Source organism: Rhipicephalus microplus, chromosome X (genome assembly GCF_043290135.1).
Source record: "Rhipicephalus microplus isolate Deutch F79 chromosome X, USDA_Rmic, whole genome shotgun sequence".
Classification (NCBI taxonomy): Eukaryota; Metazoa; Arthropoda; class Arachnida; order Ixodida; family Ixodidae; genus Rhipicephalus; species Rhipicephalus microplus.
In genome coordinates this window covers 135,965,538-135,974,988 of record NC_134710.1, presented here as the reverse complement: position 1 = coordinate 135,974,988, position 9,451 = coordinate 135,965,538, and the positions used below count along the sequence as shown (strand labels likewise).

The 9,451-nt window shown below is 42.2% G+C and overlaps 1 long non-coding RNA gene across 1 annotated transcript; it reads left to right on the top strand.

Annotated features, from left to right (window-relative positions):
- Positions 1-575: 575 nt before the first annotated feature.
- Positions 576-7,880, top strand: LOC142775777 (uncharacterized). Its single transcript, XR_012887000.1, has 2 exons — positions 576-699; positions 7,731-7,880. It is a non-coding gene; the product is annotated as an uncharacterized LOC142775777 (long non-coding RNA).
- The last annotated feature ends 1,571 nt before the right edge of the window (positions 7,881-9,451 follow it).

Here is a 9,451-nt window from a genome sequence, read left to right as displayed (position 1 = left end):
TTCTTTTTTTTTTCATGGTGTAATTCTGAATTGAAAGTGTGCGCAACATGACGCGTGTGTTAGTAGCGGGCGATTCAATGGTGAAATGCGTGGACCAGTATTTCCCATCGCGCCGTGGCTTGCCTGTTAGCGTTGCCGCACACAGAGGAATAAGGATTGAGCACTTGCTTTCAGTGATTGCTGACAAGCTGGCCAGTTTTGATGTTGTCATTGTACATGTTGGCACGAACAACACTGTTGACAGTGTCAACATGTGCATGGGCAAATATCGCCAGCTCGCTCAGGAAATCATCGAAAACAATCCCACGTTGCATGTAGCTTTTTCTGCCATTCTTCCTCGGGGGCAGAATCGGTACCACCAAGGGGAAGAACAGTTGTGTGATGTTTGTCATTTGAATGACCACTACAGGAATGTGAATACCACACTCGCACAGCTTTGCCTGGAGAGGGGCTTCACTATCCTGGATAGTCTTGTGGACAGCTGGCCTGGATTCCTGAGCAGGGATGGTGTCCACCCCAGCCGGCTTGGCAACAAGGTGCTGGCAGACTTCCTGCACCGGGAGGCCTGTGCCTTGTCCACACATCTAGAGAGGAGACACATTCAACAGTCCTACAAGGAGTCCAAAGCATCTGCATGGAGTGGGTGGGCTCGGCAGGAGCACTTTTCCATCAACTTGGAAGTCGATTTTCCAGCACTTGGTATGCATGCAGTTCAATATTCTCCAGCAGTAGGTGGACCTTCCGCTGCACCAGCTCCTGTCTGGAAAACCAGCAGTGCTCTCATGCAGAGACACGACACTGACCAACTGGCCATTACCATTAATGGTATTGGCTTTACGCTTGTTGGCGGTGTCCGCGTTCGCTGCAAGGGAAGCAAGGCTTGGTGGACCTGGGACAGCCTGCCTTCCCCCATTTTCCATGGCACAAGTGTACCATGCAAGGGAAACACTAGGGAGAGGCCTATTCAGCCAATGATCCCTAGTCGAGGTGCACGCACCACTTGTGACAGGAAAATAAGGAGAGCCTCACAGGAGCATGAGAGTGCTCTTGTGCGCTCTTCTGTGGGGGAAGAGGAGGCCATTGCTGGAAAAGCAGCTGTGCCAAAGGCTGTCGGCCAGTGTGGCGACAGTGAGTGGAAACTGGTGCAGTCAAAGAAGAGCCGACGGAAGGCTGCGGCACTGCACAAGCAAGAACACAGCTCTAAACTGTGTGCAGAAAGTGAAGGCAAAGTTCTTGCTGTGACAGCTGCCAAGTCCATCAGGTCCACTTCACCTATGACAGCAGTTGTGAGCCAGAAACAGATTCAGTCTGCTTCTTCCGCTGTCTTTGGTAGAAAGCCTGAAGGACGAGCCAGTGTCTCGCACAACGTCATTCGTGATAGTTTTAAAAAGGTGCAGCGTGTTCCTAGCAAGCAGTTGAAAGACTGCTCAGTTAGTTCCGCGACTCACTGTGAATCTGTCACGAATGACGCTGTGAATGAGGTTTTTGTCTGCAAAAGCCATCTACCAGCACTGACTCGGGATTGCATGCGAATCGAGCGGGATCCTGGCACAGAGGCTGGTGACCCTATGGAAGCTGGGTGCACTGCAGCTGTGCAGTACAAGCAAGTATTGTGAGGCTGCTTTGACATCCAGAAGCAGGCCTGCCAGCCCTGGTGCCCAGGCTATTTGTGTAAACACTGGTGCCAACCCAACTGTCCTCAATAACCCAGTAAATACACTATATGGTGGGGGTAGCAAAGTTTATTTAAATGCAACATTTGATAACTTTCCTTCTTTTAAGAAAAGCTTTCATGAGTGGTGCAGGGAGGGCAGGCATATAGTCATGATAAATATGAGTAATAAAAGTTCATTCACATCAGAAAATAAGGACTTCGAGTATATTAGGATTAAATATAGCTGCATTCACGGTCGCACAATAAAGCCCAGGGGGATAGGAAAGCGACCAAAGCAAGCTTACAATGGTACTGGCTGTGAAATGACAGTATCGGTAAGCCTATGTAAATCACCTACTCTGCACTACAAGATAACTAAACTACAAGCTAAGCATAACCATCCCACAGAATAATATGATTTGTATCTTCAGAAGAGGCTCCTGAAATATGGAGAAAAAGAGGAATTCTTTGACTTGACTAAATGTAATATTGGCGCAAAGGATTTTAAAAACTTGGTCGAGCAAAAAACTGGTAAGAAGTTAACTACAAAGGACATGAATAATTACAAGCAACGATTTTCTATTCCTATCCGCAATGAGCAGGCTCATGGTGAAATGGTTTTAGAGAAGGTAGAGACCTTGCTAAAAAATAATCATACTGGGTTATTCACTATGAAATGAATCAAAATAATAACCTGCAATTCATACTTCTTCAAACAACGCACATGCGTGAGATTTTAGAAAAGTATCCAGATATTCTATTTATTGATGGAACGTATAAAGTGAATATGGAGGGTTATATTCTTTACTCTATATTAGTTCAAGATGGTCGTGGGAGACCTGTGTGTTATGCCTTCTTACGAAATGAGACGACTGAAATTGTTGAGCCCATGTTTACAAAGTTTGTAGATTTCAACCCATTTGTTGTGTCTGCTTGCAAAGTAGTGATGATTGATAAAGATCTCAATGAACTGCGCATTTTAACCAGTATTCTTCCTAATTCTAACATACTTTTGTGTACGTGGCATGTGTTGAATTGTTTCCAGCAAAAGGTTAATGAAAAAGCTAGACAGCAACGTGATCAGTTGCTTCCTCTCTTACAAAGCTTAGTTTATTCCCCCACTGAGCAAGACTACTTCGATAAGCTTGCTAACCTCCAAGCTATGACTTGCACAGATTTCATTTTTTACTATATGCATAACTGGCACTTGTGTAAGGAAATGTGGGTACATGCATATCGGCAAGCCCTTCCTACATTTGGTAAATTATACTAATAATCGCATTGAGTGCCACAATCAAAAGATTAAAAATTATCTCTCTTCAAGCATGCATTTGGTTCAAGCAATAGAAGCATTGGTAGGTTACATTGATAATGATTCTTTATCTCTACAGTTCTCTAAGCTTAAAGAAATGAAGCTGAACCTAAACATAAATGATTTCAATGACCCATTTCAGCTAGAATTGTCCCGTAATTGCACTTCTGAGGCTACAAGTAAAGTACTAGAGCAGTATGAGAAGTTTAAAAATGTAAGTTATTAAGTCACTTCCACTCCTAATTCTTATGTTGTAGTTTCACCAAGATCACAGTACAGTGTTTCATTGTGCTTGACTTCTTGCACATGTGCTTTTTATAACCAGTACACTCTGCCTTTTGCACATATTTTAGCAGTGCATGACTTTACTAAGCAAGATCTTTTCTACAAGGCTTGCATACCAGACAGGTGGTGCAAGGATCATTTCCTGAGTGACAGCTGCACAACCACTAGTGCCACACCAGTGGTAACAAGCAGCATTAAGTCACCACCCTGTGTGAAGCTTGAAACTGCACAAGAGAAGTATACTTATGCTTATAGGAGTCTTTGTGAAATGTCAAAAACCGTGGCTAACGTATTATCTAATTGTGGTGAGAAAGAGTTAATGGAAAAAGTTTCGTCCTGCGAGGCTTTCTTCAGAAATTTACCCACATTTCCTCGTAACCAAACTTCAGCAGCCATAAAGGCTGCACCAGCTCAGTTAGCACAAACTACTGCCACAAGTTATCTTGGGCATTCTAACAGTACAAAACTTGTGGTACCTTTGGTTAAAGCAAGAAGGGGGCGGCCAAAAAAAGTGAGAGCTGTCAAGCGTAAATTTCTCCCAAATCAAGTAAAAAAAGGTCTTGCAACTGTTAAAGTAGACATGCTAAATGTCTACAAACGGTATTCTCTTTCAGATGCAGATATAAATGTTCTGGTACAGGGCGCCTCCATATCAGATAGCGTAATCAATGTCGCACAGTATTTAGTTCAGAAAAAATATCCTACTTGTGTCGGCTTTCAAGATGTCTTACTGGGCCGATGTTTACAATTCACTCAAATCAAAGGCCCTTTCGTTCAAATCTTGCATGTTCAGAACCCCAATCATTGGCTTACAGTAACAAATGTTGGTGCGGACAAAAACAAAGTCTTAATATATGATTCAATTGATCAAGATATCCCTCCTGACGCTGTTAGGCAAATCTGTCATATTCTAAAATTACAATCGCCAACATTAACCATTCAAACAATGAAGGCACAAAACCAGTGTAACACACTTGACTGTGGCTTGTTTGCAATTGCCAACATGTATTATATAGCGTCAGGCAGAAAACCAGAAACTTTGAACCTTAACCAAGTTATGCTACGCAAACATTTGCTGCAATGCATACAGAATGGTATGATCGAAGACTTTCCCCTCATAAACTCCATGGCTGCTCGCGTACAGCCAAGAGATAGTATTTACAAGTTACATTGTGTCTGCCGGCAACCACAATATCGTGGGGTAGTATTGGACATTACTTGTGCAAGTTGTTCAAGAGGATTTCACGGAGCTTGTCTCGGCTCTTTAGCAGCTAACTTGGACAAAAAAGTATTCGTGTGTTCTCAGTCATGTTTGCTGGTTGCCAAAGAAAAGATACATTCTTCTAATTAATAATAGCATTCCATTTTCGTGTAGACATATGGCAAAATTTCTAAGCATTCTTCATGTCTCCTCCTCTAATTTTTGCTTTTCTTTAAAGGGCCACTCACCGGGTTTGGCGATTTTGAGCTGACAAGTGCAATGCGTACATCAGGAGTTTATGGTCACGTCTGCCAAACATTGCAACTCTATGCGACGCGGAAATGGGTCAAATTTCAAAACGAACGCTTCTCCCCCCTTTTTTTGGGTCGCGCCCCCAGAAAAGGAGGTTATGATGTGCACGTATGTATCGCCCTACATACACAGCAGTGCAGTGATGTTGGTCCTCTATGTATACGACTGTGCTCTGACGCTGCCAACAGTGGCACGTGACACGGAGGAAATTATTTAACGTGACATGCGTAGTTAATGTAATTTGTTGCTTGAAGAAATTAATAAAACTTGCGATACATATTGAGACGCAATAGGAGAATGTGTTTGTCTTTTTCATTTTTTTCCCCGGGAATGGCAACGAGATGCCGAGCTAATGTGCTGGCGTTTCGCATGCGTTTGTGTCTCCGCGGTTACTGCATCAAGCAGACTCCTGTCCTGGAAAAGAAATTAATGGTCCTGCGCATTCGAGCACTCATTATGCTCATATTTTCAACCGCATCAAAGCCAGCGTTTCCAAACAATGTCGCAAAAACAGGCAGTAGACACAATACATTGCTGGTCAACAAAACAACACCGCTCGCGCGCTCGAGGGTTGGGCTTGTTTAAGCACGTCATGTGCACGTGACCTCTTGGTTGGATGCTGGAGAGGGTAGGAAAAAGATTTGGCTTGTGAAGGCTACACGGGGGAGTGGCAAGGGTTTTGAGCTTGCCTCCTTTCATCCTTGTTTCCTGCTGTTAAAAAAAGAAGAAACTGTTTTCTCAGCTCGTAATGAACCGATTGAAAAACTTTTTGTGGTATAATGCTCTCCGTTAGATACACAACTTCCACAGTTTGTTATGGGACCTGGTGAGTGGCCCTTTAAGGACTGACTTCAGGGATCGAAAGTATGAAGTTAGGCATGTTGGTAATGCATAATGAATCACATAGCACAAAAATTTGACCCAGGACAAGAGAAGGAACAAACACGAGTGCTCACTTCCAAGAAGATTTATCTTGATGAGCAAACACATATATACTCCTGAAATGTGAAAATCAGGCAAATCATTCAAGACGCCCACAACTGCCATGTGCAAATATCTTACATTTTCAAAAAAGACAATTTGACAAAGCCCGAGACAGAGTGCTGATGCAGTTCAGCTCTAGTCTACAAATCCTCTTTGCCTCGATAATTTCCTTTGTCATTTTATTTGTTGTTTTTTCTTCCAGCAATAATGATGTCCCGCAAAATCAATTTGCAGCCACACGTGCTGCAATGAACACCCTTGTGACCTCAAGAATGGTCGCAATCGTTTCTTGGTCTTGCACTGCAGCAGGTGTGGCTCCAAACCACTTTTGTGTGACACCATTATCATTGGGAAAAAAAAAAAACTACAAGAGAAATTGTCGTGGCGAAAAAGATTTGTAGACTAGAGCTGAACTGCATAAGTACTTTCTCTCACTCTCTCTCTAGTGATTTGTCAAAACGAATTGTCTTTCCTGATTAGATTAGATTTGTGGGGTTTAACGTCCCAAAACCACCATATGATTATGAGAGACGCCGTAGTGGAGGGCTCCGGAAATTTCGACCACCTGGGGTTCTTTAACGTGCACCCAAATCTGAGTACACGGGCCTACAACATTTCCGCCTCCATCGGAAATGCAGTCGCCGCAGCCGGGATTTGAACCCGCGACCAGCGGGTCAGCAGCCGAGTACCTTAGCCACTAGACCACCGCGGCGGGGCAATTGTCTTTCCTGAGGATGTAAGGTTTTCGTGCATGGCAGTTGTGGGCTTTTTGAATGATTTGTCTATTTTTTTGCATTTCAAGAGTATATATGTTTGCTCTTCAAGATAAATCTTGTTGGAGGTGAGCACTCGTCTTTGTTCCTTCTTTTGTTCTGGGTCAAATTTTCACGTTATGTGATGAGTTAACTTTCTGCATGCACCACCTTATTTTTCTCCCTTGTTGTAAGCTAGTGGTGGATCGTTAACTAGAAGTACATAAAAACATTGCCAAATGTATGTTACCCCGACGAACCAAATTCCTTTGTTGAGGCAATCCTTTCTGTGGCATTCCTTCTTTATCGACTTCTCATCACGCCAAACCTCAAACCTGTCTCTTTCATAAAAGTTCTAGCACTAGTTCTTGCTTTGTTTAGTTTTTTTTGCCAAAAGTAGAAACACTTTCCTTCGTTGAACAAATTTTCCTGAACTAAAATATATTCATATCTAATGCACGGAATGAAAAATAAAAAACAAGAAAATTTATAGGTTGATCACCTAATGTCAACTGAATAAGGATTTCGGAAATAATACCATGAAGGGCACACAACAAACACTCATGCATGCAGCCTTTTACGATGTGCAGCTGTAAACTGCAAAAAAAAGTATCAGATATTGTATATGATTAGCTTTTTTTTTCTTTTCAGCAACAGTAACTTGCCCTTTAGGAGAAAAATATGAATATCAAATTTTCAAAAATAGTCATTTTTGAAAACCTGTCAATATATCAAAATGGTTTAGTTGATTCATGATTATGCAAGCAGTTCTTGCACGCCTGTGGCACTGGGATTGTTAATGTAGGCAGGCTGTGTTTGTAATCTTCTAAAGCCTCAGCATTTTAGTGTTATATTACATTCAAATATTTTATGAATTCAACTATGAAATTTGCTCACAATGAGTTTGCTACAAATTAAGCAACCAAAGTCTGTGTATATATTGCCCACATTAACGTCACACTGCCACAAGTCTCTAGGAGGAGCCTGACCGCTACAGAGCGCGTTCTCGGGTGGCGGATAGAGAAAAGTCTTGCAATGAAGTGATGCTAAGCAGCTTCTATTAATAAACAAGACTGGCACTTGTGCCCGCGGACCAACAGGCAGAAAATACATATGACAACAGGAGTATTTTCACTGCTGTGGTGGGCAAATTTAAAGTTTCAGGTGCCGTTTTTTAAACTCTTTGATTTGTCTGTTGTTTTTTTCGTCTGTTTTTTTCATCTTGTACAGGTCCAGTACATTGTGGACTCACCCTGTTGTCAAGTCGTCAGGAAGTTGGATGATGCTGTCTTCTTCCAGCTAAATTATGCAACTACTAAGAAGTGGATCACAATTTTATTTTGTAGCAGTTATTTTACAAATAAATGTTAGTAAAATTTTTCTTGGTTGTAGTAGTGTCACTGTGTATTCACAGACCATAACATTACATAAGACAGGAATTCAAGTGCACAGCAAAAAAAGTGCTGCTATGAGCACCTGTTATCGATATCAGCTGGTCATTCTTGATATTGGTCTTTTATTTATCTCACATCAAGTAACCGCAAATGCTTGGTTTACAGGCTGAGAGAAAATTTAGCTCCCTTTCTTGCACGCCAAAGGTTGCTGGCAGTGAAACAGCGTTGTCAGCATTTTGATAGATACTTTGAAAATGAACGTGAAAACGACGGAGGCACAAGACAAAGGCGAAGTACTGAGTCTTTCTCATCTCGTTTCTCCGTCGTATTCGTGGCCACTTTCCAAGGATGCATAGTTTCCAACTCGGCCTTACTGATATGTGGCAGCTTGGGCTAGTTGGTATGGCATCACGATAGTTATAGCACGAGAACAAAACGACGACACACAGACAAGAAGGACATGAAGCGCTCGTGTCTTTCGTGTCCTTCTTGTCTCTGTGCCATCGTTTTGTTCTCGTGCTATAACTATCGTCTTACTGATATATTTTGAAAACTTTATAAAAACATGAATCACCGAAGTTAAATATCAAACTTTCACATAGAATGCATCACTTCTAGCGTGAACAGTTGAGCTATTACAAAACTTCTATAAGCCGCAATACTCATAAAAGCAAGTATGGTCAAGCTGCACTGCATTGTGAATTCACTGCGGTAAAGTCAACGTTGGCAGAAGAGCATTACATGATACGAAATGAATGCATGCACAGGCCACTTGTGCATCAAACAAATATAAGCATTTGCGACTGCTAAGGCCAAATATGTATCTTGGTACGTCCATTTCAGGCAAATAAAAGAACAAGTACTAAAATATGATCAAGTTTCACTGCATTACAAAAACACTGCGGCAAAGCCAGCGTGAGCAGAAGAGCACTACATGATACGAAATTAACGCATGCACAGGTCACTTGTGCATCAAACAAATATAAGCATTTGCGACTGCTCAGGCCAGATATGCATCTTGGCACGTCCGTTTCAGGGAGACAAAAGAACAATTACTATAAGATGATCAAGCTTCACTGCATTGCGAAAGCATTGCGGTAAAGCCTATAAATCAATGATGCGCAGCAATCAAAGGACATATGCCTTATTCATCGTACCTACCTGTTGGTGTATTAAAGCTGCTCACATTTGTCAGGTTATTATGTGAGTGAGAGGCAATACCTGATGTGATAATAGCTGTTATATTTCTTTAATTGCTCACTTTGGGAACTATAGCTGGTTGATCGCAAGTTGAATTTGCATGAGTCCTTGAGTAAATTAGCCACGTGCCAGCTTTGCACAAGATGCCTTAGCTGTCACAGACTTCTATAGATAGAATGACGTGGCGTGGCTTCTATTGCGTGCACAGTGCTGTTTAGGTTAACTGCTGCAGGTGGGAAATAAATATTTAAAATCTCGTGGTACGCGATGCATTTGGTCAGACATGCAGGGCTTATTCCTAATGTACGGTTCCTGCTTACGAGCTGCGCAGCCTGCGATCTGCGCCGATAGACAAAC